Source organism: Neolamprologus multifasciatus, chromosome 23 (assembly GCF_963576455.1).
Source record: "Neolamprologus multifasciatus chromosome 23, fNeoMul1.2, whole genome shotgun sequence".
Lineage (NCBI taxonomy): Eukaryota > Metazoa > Chordata > Actinopteri > Cichliformes > Cichlidae > Neolamprologus > Neolamprologus multifasciatus.
Genome location: NC_140460.1, coordinates 14512816 through 14521066, shown reverse-complemented (window position 1 = coordinate 14521066; position 8251 = coordinate 14512816).

Here is an 8251-nt window from a genome sequence, read left to right as displayed (position 1 = left end):
TCTACAACTTTCCTAACTTTTTTCCTTCTTCCCAGCAGAATGTTTTTAAGCCTATTTTTTTTTCCACAGTGTGGAAGAACTACTGCTGAGGCATATTTGGAACTAATAAATTGTGGCAACAGAAATTATCTTAGGCACACAAACATTTTTATGTTGTCAGAATATGTCTGCGTGTCCTGTACTGTAGCATCAGTGCAGGATTAAGTCTAACTCGGCCAGTGCATGTTGGATACAGCATGTATTACAGCATCATCTGTTATGTTATTATATTGAATCATTGCTCTCAAGATGAATGGCTCATAGGTGGTGACGATCTGCTAATATTAAAGTAGAACCATACAGTACACAGTACCAGCAATTAGACAATGCCATTTACAGTTTTGCTTCAATACTTATTCAGTAGTTTGCACAGATAATAGTGAGCTCTCCTTGAAAGTTGTTCTTTCGCTTTAATTTTGCAGAACCTTATATGCACACATCTCTATGAAATGTTCAGTCTGAATGTAAAAGCATTTAACAGTTAAAGCACAAAGTAGAATGTCTTTTTAACCATGTATAGAGAAAAATGTTCTATCAGCTTAATTTATAGCTTCATATATTGAAAACTGAGTGTTCATGGTCAAGCTGTTTATCCCCAGCAATGGCACAAAAAATGTATATTCAGACTTTGGCTGTTGATAATTATACATGCAATGTTAAAGACACAAAACGGGCTTTCTTTCACTCATATAGAAGCAATTCTAAAACTCAAATTCTGCATACAATAGGGCAGATCTTTTTACATTATCCCTTTACAAGTACCATTCACTAACACTGAGAAGCAATCAAAACAGCAATGAGCCGCATTTGAGATGTACTGCCAACATGCAGACTATATTACTAAGCTCAATATATATCTTTGTGGTGAAATTATTTCTCAGGAAGATAGAGAAATCAGACTTAAATAAAATTTGAAAATGACTGAACTTAAGCTGCTCTCGCTTTTATTCTCCAACACTGGATAATGCAGAACGGAGCTGAAAAAAAATTAACGGAGGTTCAAGGCATCAGGTAATAATGAAAGGATAGGGCCAATACTTCAAAGACCAAGAGGTCCACATCACACAATTATACAATACAATTAGGATTAAAGGGGCAAAACAGAGATAACAGGAGATAGGGATAAATTATCACAAAAGGAAAGATGTGACTCTCTCCTGACCTTCATTAAGAGAAAAAAAACTCATTTAGAGCTGGCCTTCCTTGCAGGGGGATTTCAGCCTTTCACATGAGACTGTGACTCAGTAGATAAGATTTAACCAGCATAAATGAGAATCTGAACTGCTACCAAACAATAATATAAGATGCATATTCAGAAAAAAATTCAATAAGTAGCGATGCATATGTATATACGATTTAAACACCAAATACATCCATCTCAAAGCAGGGTTAACTGGTGTTATGCAAACCTTATTATTTTGACGCTAAACAGTTTATTTAATAATCTAGAATATTTCAATAAGCTGACACGTTGACACTGCTGACTGTTAACGTGGTGTTCCGGGGTTTTCTAAGAGCTTAAACACATCCAGAATACAAGTCTATGCGGAGTTCAGGTAAAACCAAAAGACGCTCAACCTTAGACATCTTCGTCACCCAGATCAGGTTAACTGATGAGTATGTTTACTGGGTATGCCAGACCTATCAGGTAACTCTGAAATGGTCACATGATGCCTAGGGGGTACTAAAAAACATATCCAGAGTCAGTGGGAAGAACTAACCAAAAGAGCTTTGTTTGGGAAGCTGCCATGTTGCAAGATGCCATAGTTATTCAGCATGTCTTCAGTAGTATCACAGAACCTCTGACGCACAACGCTCATATTATTCTTTAGAATTTCTATCCAGGTCCAGATGTTTTTCTTGTCATTTCAAAACAATAGAGGATAGAAATAAAATAGAAACTGTTAACTACTGACCTGGTTGAAGGTACTAAAGTTATAAGGACTGATGATAAGAACCTAGCCTTCAGACAAAGACCCAAATAAATCAGTTTATGGTAGCCAGTTGACCAACTCAACAATGTTAAGTAATTAAAGAACTGATCTGAGTTCTTACTTGTTAAACAACTCTACAAGGCCCTAGAGCCAGAGCTTTAGTCTTTCAACATGCCCCCTCACCTCACCCTCGCCTTTCCGTTCTATTCAGCAACTATAGTATCCAGACATCGTCAGTCTCTGCTCGATGGCCAAGCATCTCCACTGACATTCATGATCATCATCTCCTTGACATCTGCTTACTTTGCCTGGTACCGTGATCGTCTTCTTGCCAATGATAGAGTTCAACTTAAAGCGCACACAGAAAACGACTAACAGCAACACAGTGACCAGACTATGGAATGTTAATGAAATTTGCAACTTATAGAAATATAAGAAATATAAGAGTTACACTAACCTTCAGGTGACTGATTAAAAGAAACAATCAGTGGTAAAGAATATCGCTGAGTAACATATGAGGTGAATAGAAATATACAAGAGAATTGCTTATGGAAATGAATCCTGTAAACCATTGACCTGACCTTCCTGCAATGGTCAATGAGCAACAATAAAATACATGTATATAGAAATTCTGCTAGAAGGCGGCTTTTACAATCACAACTTCTAAATTCTTGACATACAGTTCTCCTACGACATGTTTTGATTCTGTGAGGTTAGATCTTCTACCATCTGTCCTCACTTCCGCACATATCAGACAAATCACCAAGGGAATTTCTTTTGTGTTCCCTGGGTTACCAAACAACTTCTAAGGACTTAGGAGTGAGTTTATGGGATCATGTCTGCCGATCCTTTCTTGCAGATGGTGGATGCAGATGCCACAACAGACTTGACTGGATTCATCATGAGGAAACTACAGATATCAAACTGCATGTGAAAAACAGATCTGTCACAACTGTACCACGTCTAGAATTCTTCCTTTTGACTCAGTAAGCCCCGATTTTTTATTTACAATTTAGATTTCTACAAAAAAAAAATGACCAAATGCCACAACTTTATATTGATAAGGGAAACTTGCGATAAAGTTTTAATACAACAAATAATCTTTTCTCCATCAACAGGATAAAGAGTTTGCAAAATCAAAACAAAGCAAAAGTCCTAGTATAGATACTTTAATTGTGGATCTTAAGAAACTGATATTCAGCTTTAGGACCATGTATGAAATACCTTTACAAAATATTCACTGTCAAGTCCTCATCTGTCCTTCCCAATCTTTTGGGAACAGGTGCAGAACTTCAGAAAGAAAAAAAACTTCATCCTACGATACCAGAAAAACCTTCACCGTAAAATGAAGATGGAGTTCTTTATAGCTCCAACATAGCTTTCATTCCATGTTGAGTTCCAGTGAGCTTGCATCATTTCACATTCAGTTGTTCACTTATTGCTTCTATATTGGAAAAAAAAATCAGATATGAGAAAGCTTTACTTCACTAATGCCAAGCAAAGCTTGAGGTAAAATTAATTACTAAATACCAACATGGTTAACGAGATGATGATGTACAGAACTCATTCCTGACAAGAGCTCCCAAATCACAGCTTATTTTAGTCGCACGACGACATTTTGTATTTGGGGATGTTTTCAAATTAACAGCTGCTTTACAACCTTTTAAGTAAAATATTCGCGATAACACCTCGGACACATTTATTACCTCTCATTATAGCCACGAGCCATATCTCATCAGTGGATGTAATTTGTCTGTTGGAGTGCATGCCCAGCATTGGCATTCAGGCTCTGTCAGACCTTTTTAATTATTGAAAAAATGCTTTTTAATATGGCACTTTATGAAATATAATGTTTTGATTAATTGGATTTGCCGGTTATAATGTAGACTGCCAGGGGTAAAGCAAAGGCAGGCGAGCACATTTTGCTGGTCGACTGTGCTGTAAAAGTGTCTGGCCCAACATATAAAGAGTCAAGTAAAGGCCAGATCATCCTTTACATCCTATAGCCATATTCATAGATTCCTGTTCACCTCGGGCCTGTCTTTTTTATCTTTCACCACAGGACTGATCTGGGACCTGAACCTCAAGATGTGCTGTAAGGCTTCTGGGAGTCAGGTGATGAATTCAAAACTGAAATTAAAAATTAATATTCCACGCCGTGACTCTTTAACACCACCAAATTCTACATATCAATCAGCCTCTGCTGGTATGTTTTCTCTCTGCTTTGTTTACAGACTTTTGCATCCTGAATTATGATTCCAAAAAGGCTTTATTGGGGGGAAAGAAAAGCACAGCCAGTAAGCTGCACTGTAGGTAATGTAACATGAAAAAAAATCAAATGTGCAATAACATCGAAGAGACAGCTGAAGAATCCAAGAGCTTTTGAAGCCAGGAAGAGTGACAGAGCGAGAGAGTAATACAATTCTCCAAATCTGTATCAGTGGATGATTAATTAATTTTTGTTGAATGATCTGTCCTAGTCTTATGAGATATCAGTTTCCATTCCTTTTTTACACTTTTGCAGAAGATCTCAAGAGACTGGTAGTTCAAAAGGAGGTTCAATTTAGAGCTCCCATTGGAAACGGCTTCAAAAAGTCTTTGCCATACATCGGGCTTTGATGTGTTTTAACTGTCATAATCTCAGTGTTCAGAAATGGGGAAAATAAATGCGGTCCATTGTAAACGCTCTCTTTTTTTTATACTTGAGCTACATCTTTCCTGACATTTCTGTCTCTATTTTGATTGAATCACAGCTATCTCCTGACCTACATCAGGCTGCAGCAGGAAGGCAGCCTGATGTCAAAGGCGGGTCATTTATTAATCAAAGGAAAGATTGATTTCCTGTCATTTATTCCACTTTTTTTGAAACTAGCGGTTGTCTTTGGCTGGTTTGGCTGATGCTGCCCCACACATTATTTTCTAATAAGCGGCGCGTTTCGATATACACATTTGCGGGTAGGTGATAGCTGTTTATTCAAAAGCAAACCGAACTTGAAAAGAGGATATAACCTCGAGTCAGAACTCTGGAGGGGTGGACTAAGATTGAAATTGGTCTGACTCTCCCTCTCTTTTTCGAATTGAGGGGCCATTGTAGTACGTCAAACAAAAGGGTTTTATCAGAGGCTCTTAATGTAACCCCTCCCCTCGCTCTCTTGGCCACCAACTCGTTCTTCTCTTCCTCTCTTTTCTCATTCATTTATTCCACTGTGTGTGGAAATAGGCTGGGCAACAATTAATTTCAGAGTGAATTCAGGCAGGATCTATTACCCCTCTCTGCCTCTATTGCTCTAATGGAAATCTATTTCACTTCTCTTTTGTGTCCAATATAATTTAATGCCCATTTTATTAATGGCCTGAAATAATTACGGAAGGCTTTTGTGATTCTTGAGTATGTTTCATTTAATTGTGTAATAAATGTCTAATCAGAGCTCCCATCTGAAGCCATTATGGCATTAAAATTAACAATTACGCCACAAATGTCTTGGTGAATGCGTTGGGGTCTATAGAAATCGTTGCTGATAACAAGACACATATAAATCATTCATGAGAATTTTTTCAGAGAAAAGCGGTCTGAGAGATAGGAGGATGGGAGGGAGAAAAAAGAAGTGGAGGAAGAAAAGAGGAGAAGAAAGAGGCTGAGTTTTCTTTATTCCATTGAAAAACGGGGATGGCCAAAAGATAGGGCATTCTAAAACTGTGTCACCCTCTCCAGTCCCTTTCTTCCCCTGTCTCTCTCTATCTCCCTTTAATTTGCCTTCCTCTTTATTTTTGAAGTGACAGATTTCACTTTGGGAATTCATTAACCGTTAACTTGGGCGATAAAATATCTATCAGGCCCTCTGCCCGGTTCCTTTGCTAAGCTGCGTGGCACTTCGGTTCAACGTTGTGGGTGACCGAAGGCAATTAAAGAGGCTTCACACTCTCTCACTCTGCCAGTGTCACTTTCCCTGTGAAAACAGGAAGGCTGCTCAACGTACCAGCAAGAATTGTTTTCTTAGTAGCCAAGTATACAAATTTCATGGTATGGGGAAACTCCATCTGCCACGAAAAACCCTCATCAGTTCCTCCGTGTCATTTCCGAGCTAATATACTACAATTGGTTTTGGTGAATCTATTTTAATAGCATAAGGTTTTGGCCTTCTTTGTTCTCTATTACCATGATGCACAAAGGACCTCCTCGGGCAGCGGATTGCACCCTGGTCCTAACCAGACTCTTTCAAGTGACAGACTTGAGGAAGGGACTTTGATGTAGATGATGTCTCGTGTTAATAAGAAGGTTGATTTGATTCTCAATTGAACGCACCCCTTTGAATCGAGCAATCTTGGATAAGTTGGTTGATATCACCCATCTCGGTCTCCGTCCCATCTGAGCGCAACAAACCGCAGCTACTGGAGAGCCACTCAGTCACAGAGTTCCAGCACAGAATGAATACAACTGAACAAAATGATTCGATAGCTCAGACAGACTGTTACTATAAGAACTGTATGTGCACTGCAGTTTTATATAAAGCTTCAAAGACTAAAGAAAACCAAAGTGGGCAGTTGTTTTAATCGTTTGCTGCCAACCATTCTTTCTATTTTTAGTGGTTTCATTTTCTGCATTCTTCTTCTTACCATCAATGATCTTTAATGTATAGCTAATAAATATGATTTTAAAGGAGTGAGGCTGCAGCGTGTCCAAAGAAGTTGTTTTGCTAAGTAAAATGGAAACATAAACAAACAATGGTGATTTGTAATCATTCAAAAATGTGTTTAAACTTGTAAATCTGTAGAGAAAACATCAAACTGTAATCTTCATTATAGCTGCCAGGCTCAGTTGCAAGCGCGACTGACAATGTAGCCTATCTGCAGGTCAGAGCTGTGCCTTATTAAAGGCATTTGGTGGAATATGGAACAAAATACCCAACAAAGAAGGCTGTGAAGTGTTGATGAAATCCTAAAACAAGCAAGAATGGAAGAACACTTTTCTTTCAAAACTGCCACATTTGTCTCTCTTCCACGGGGCTTACAGAGTGTTGTTAAAACAGGTGGTAAAACAACACAATGGGAAACATGGCCTTGTCCCAACTTGTAGCTAAAAAAACCCCTTCTGATTCAACTGTGGCTTTTCACAAGTTTCAGTGAAACTATTTTTTTATTGACATTTTAAAGAACATCCCAGCATTTCTGGAACAAAGTGATGTCGCTACAGGACACATTTCCTTGACCTTTTATTGTCCAATCACAGAATTACTCAGCACCTGTAGAAAAATTCAAGTCAACCCAATAAAATGATTTGAAGTACAAACTGTAAGTAATCAGTGAGATAAAAAGGACATGACTGCTGTAACCCAGACCCTTTCATTTGTATATTGTTTGCAGCGTGCTGTATGCAAATGAATTTGAAGCAAACAGTAATTAAATTATAACTAGATTTTGAAACATTCACCCTTAAGTTAAAGCTTTAAAGTGTGTCTTAAAGATCTGCCTGCATGAGAAGCAATTAGAAGCACGTAACGTGGCAACCAGAGCACACGTAAGTGACTTATTGGGACTTGAAATTTTTCTCAAATATAAGGCGAGCAACTTAAATCACTACCATTGTTTAATTCTTTGCATTCACATTTTTTAAAACAAATGTATAAGGGAATGAGCACAAAACAACAGCCACACTGTAAACAGATTCCTGGGGTTGTGGAACTGCTTTGCTGGGTTAGTGATCCAGCTCCATTGGCCTGACCTTGACCACACACTACACCTGAATAATGGTCTATGACCAACAAAAGGGGAAAAGAGGCAGTCTTTGCATATTTGTCAACTTCCAGCTGAGCACTAACCGGCCCAAAAATAAAAAAGTAAAAATGATTGTGCTGGTTTTTCAATTTGAATCTGACAATTCAGAATAAAATTTGACAAACTTGGAACATTGGAGAGCAACTTGAGGTTTAGTATCTTGCTCGTGCAGACTGGAGCAGCTGCCAGGGACTGAACTGCTAACCTTCTGATGGGCTGCTCTACCTCATGAGCTGCAGCTACCCCATTTCAATGCAACATGAGTTCTGTTCTGTGCAATAACAATGCATATACAGAAAACCCATGTTGTGTTAGCTTTCCGCCATCTGCAGGGATGCACAGATACTGAATCGCCTAAAAGCCTAAAAAGTTCAAGAAACAAAATGCTCCTGATCTTTTTAGTATGGATTCTTGTTAAGGTTGTCTTGGTATCATGTTTAAACTTATTGAGTAAGTCTAATTTTTCATGACACAGAGTTAACAATGTGGAAGTGCAAGTTTAACCC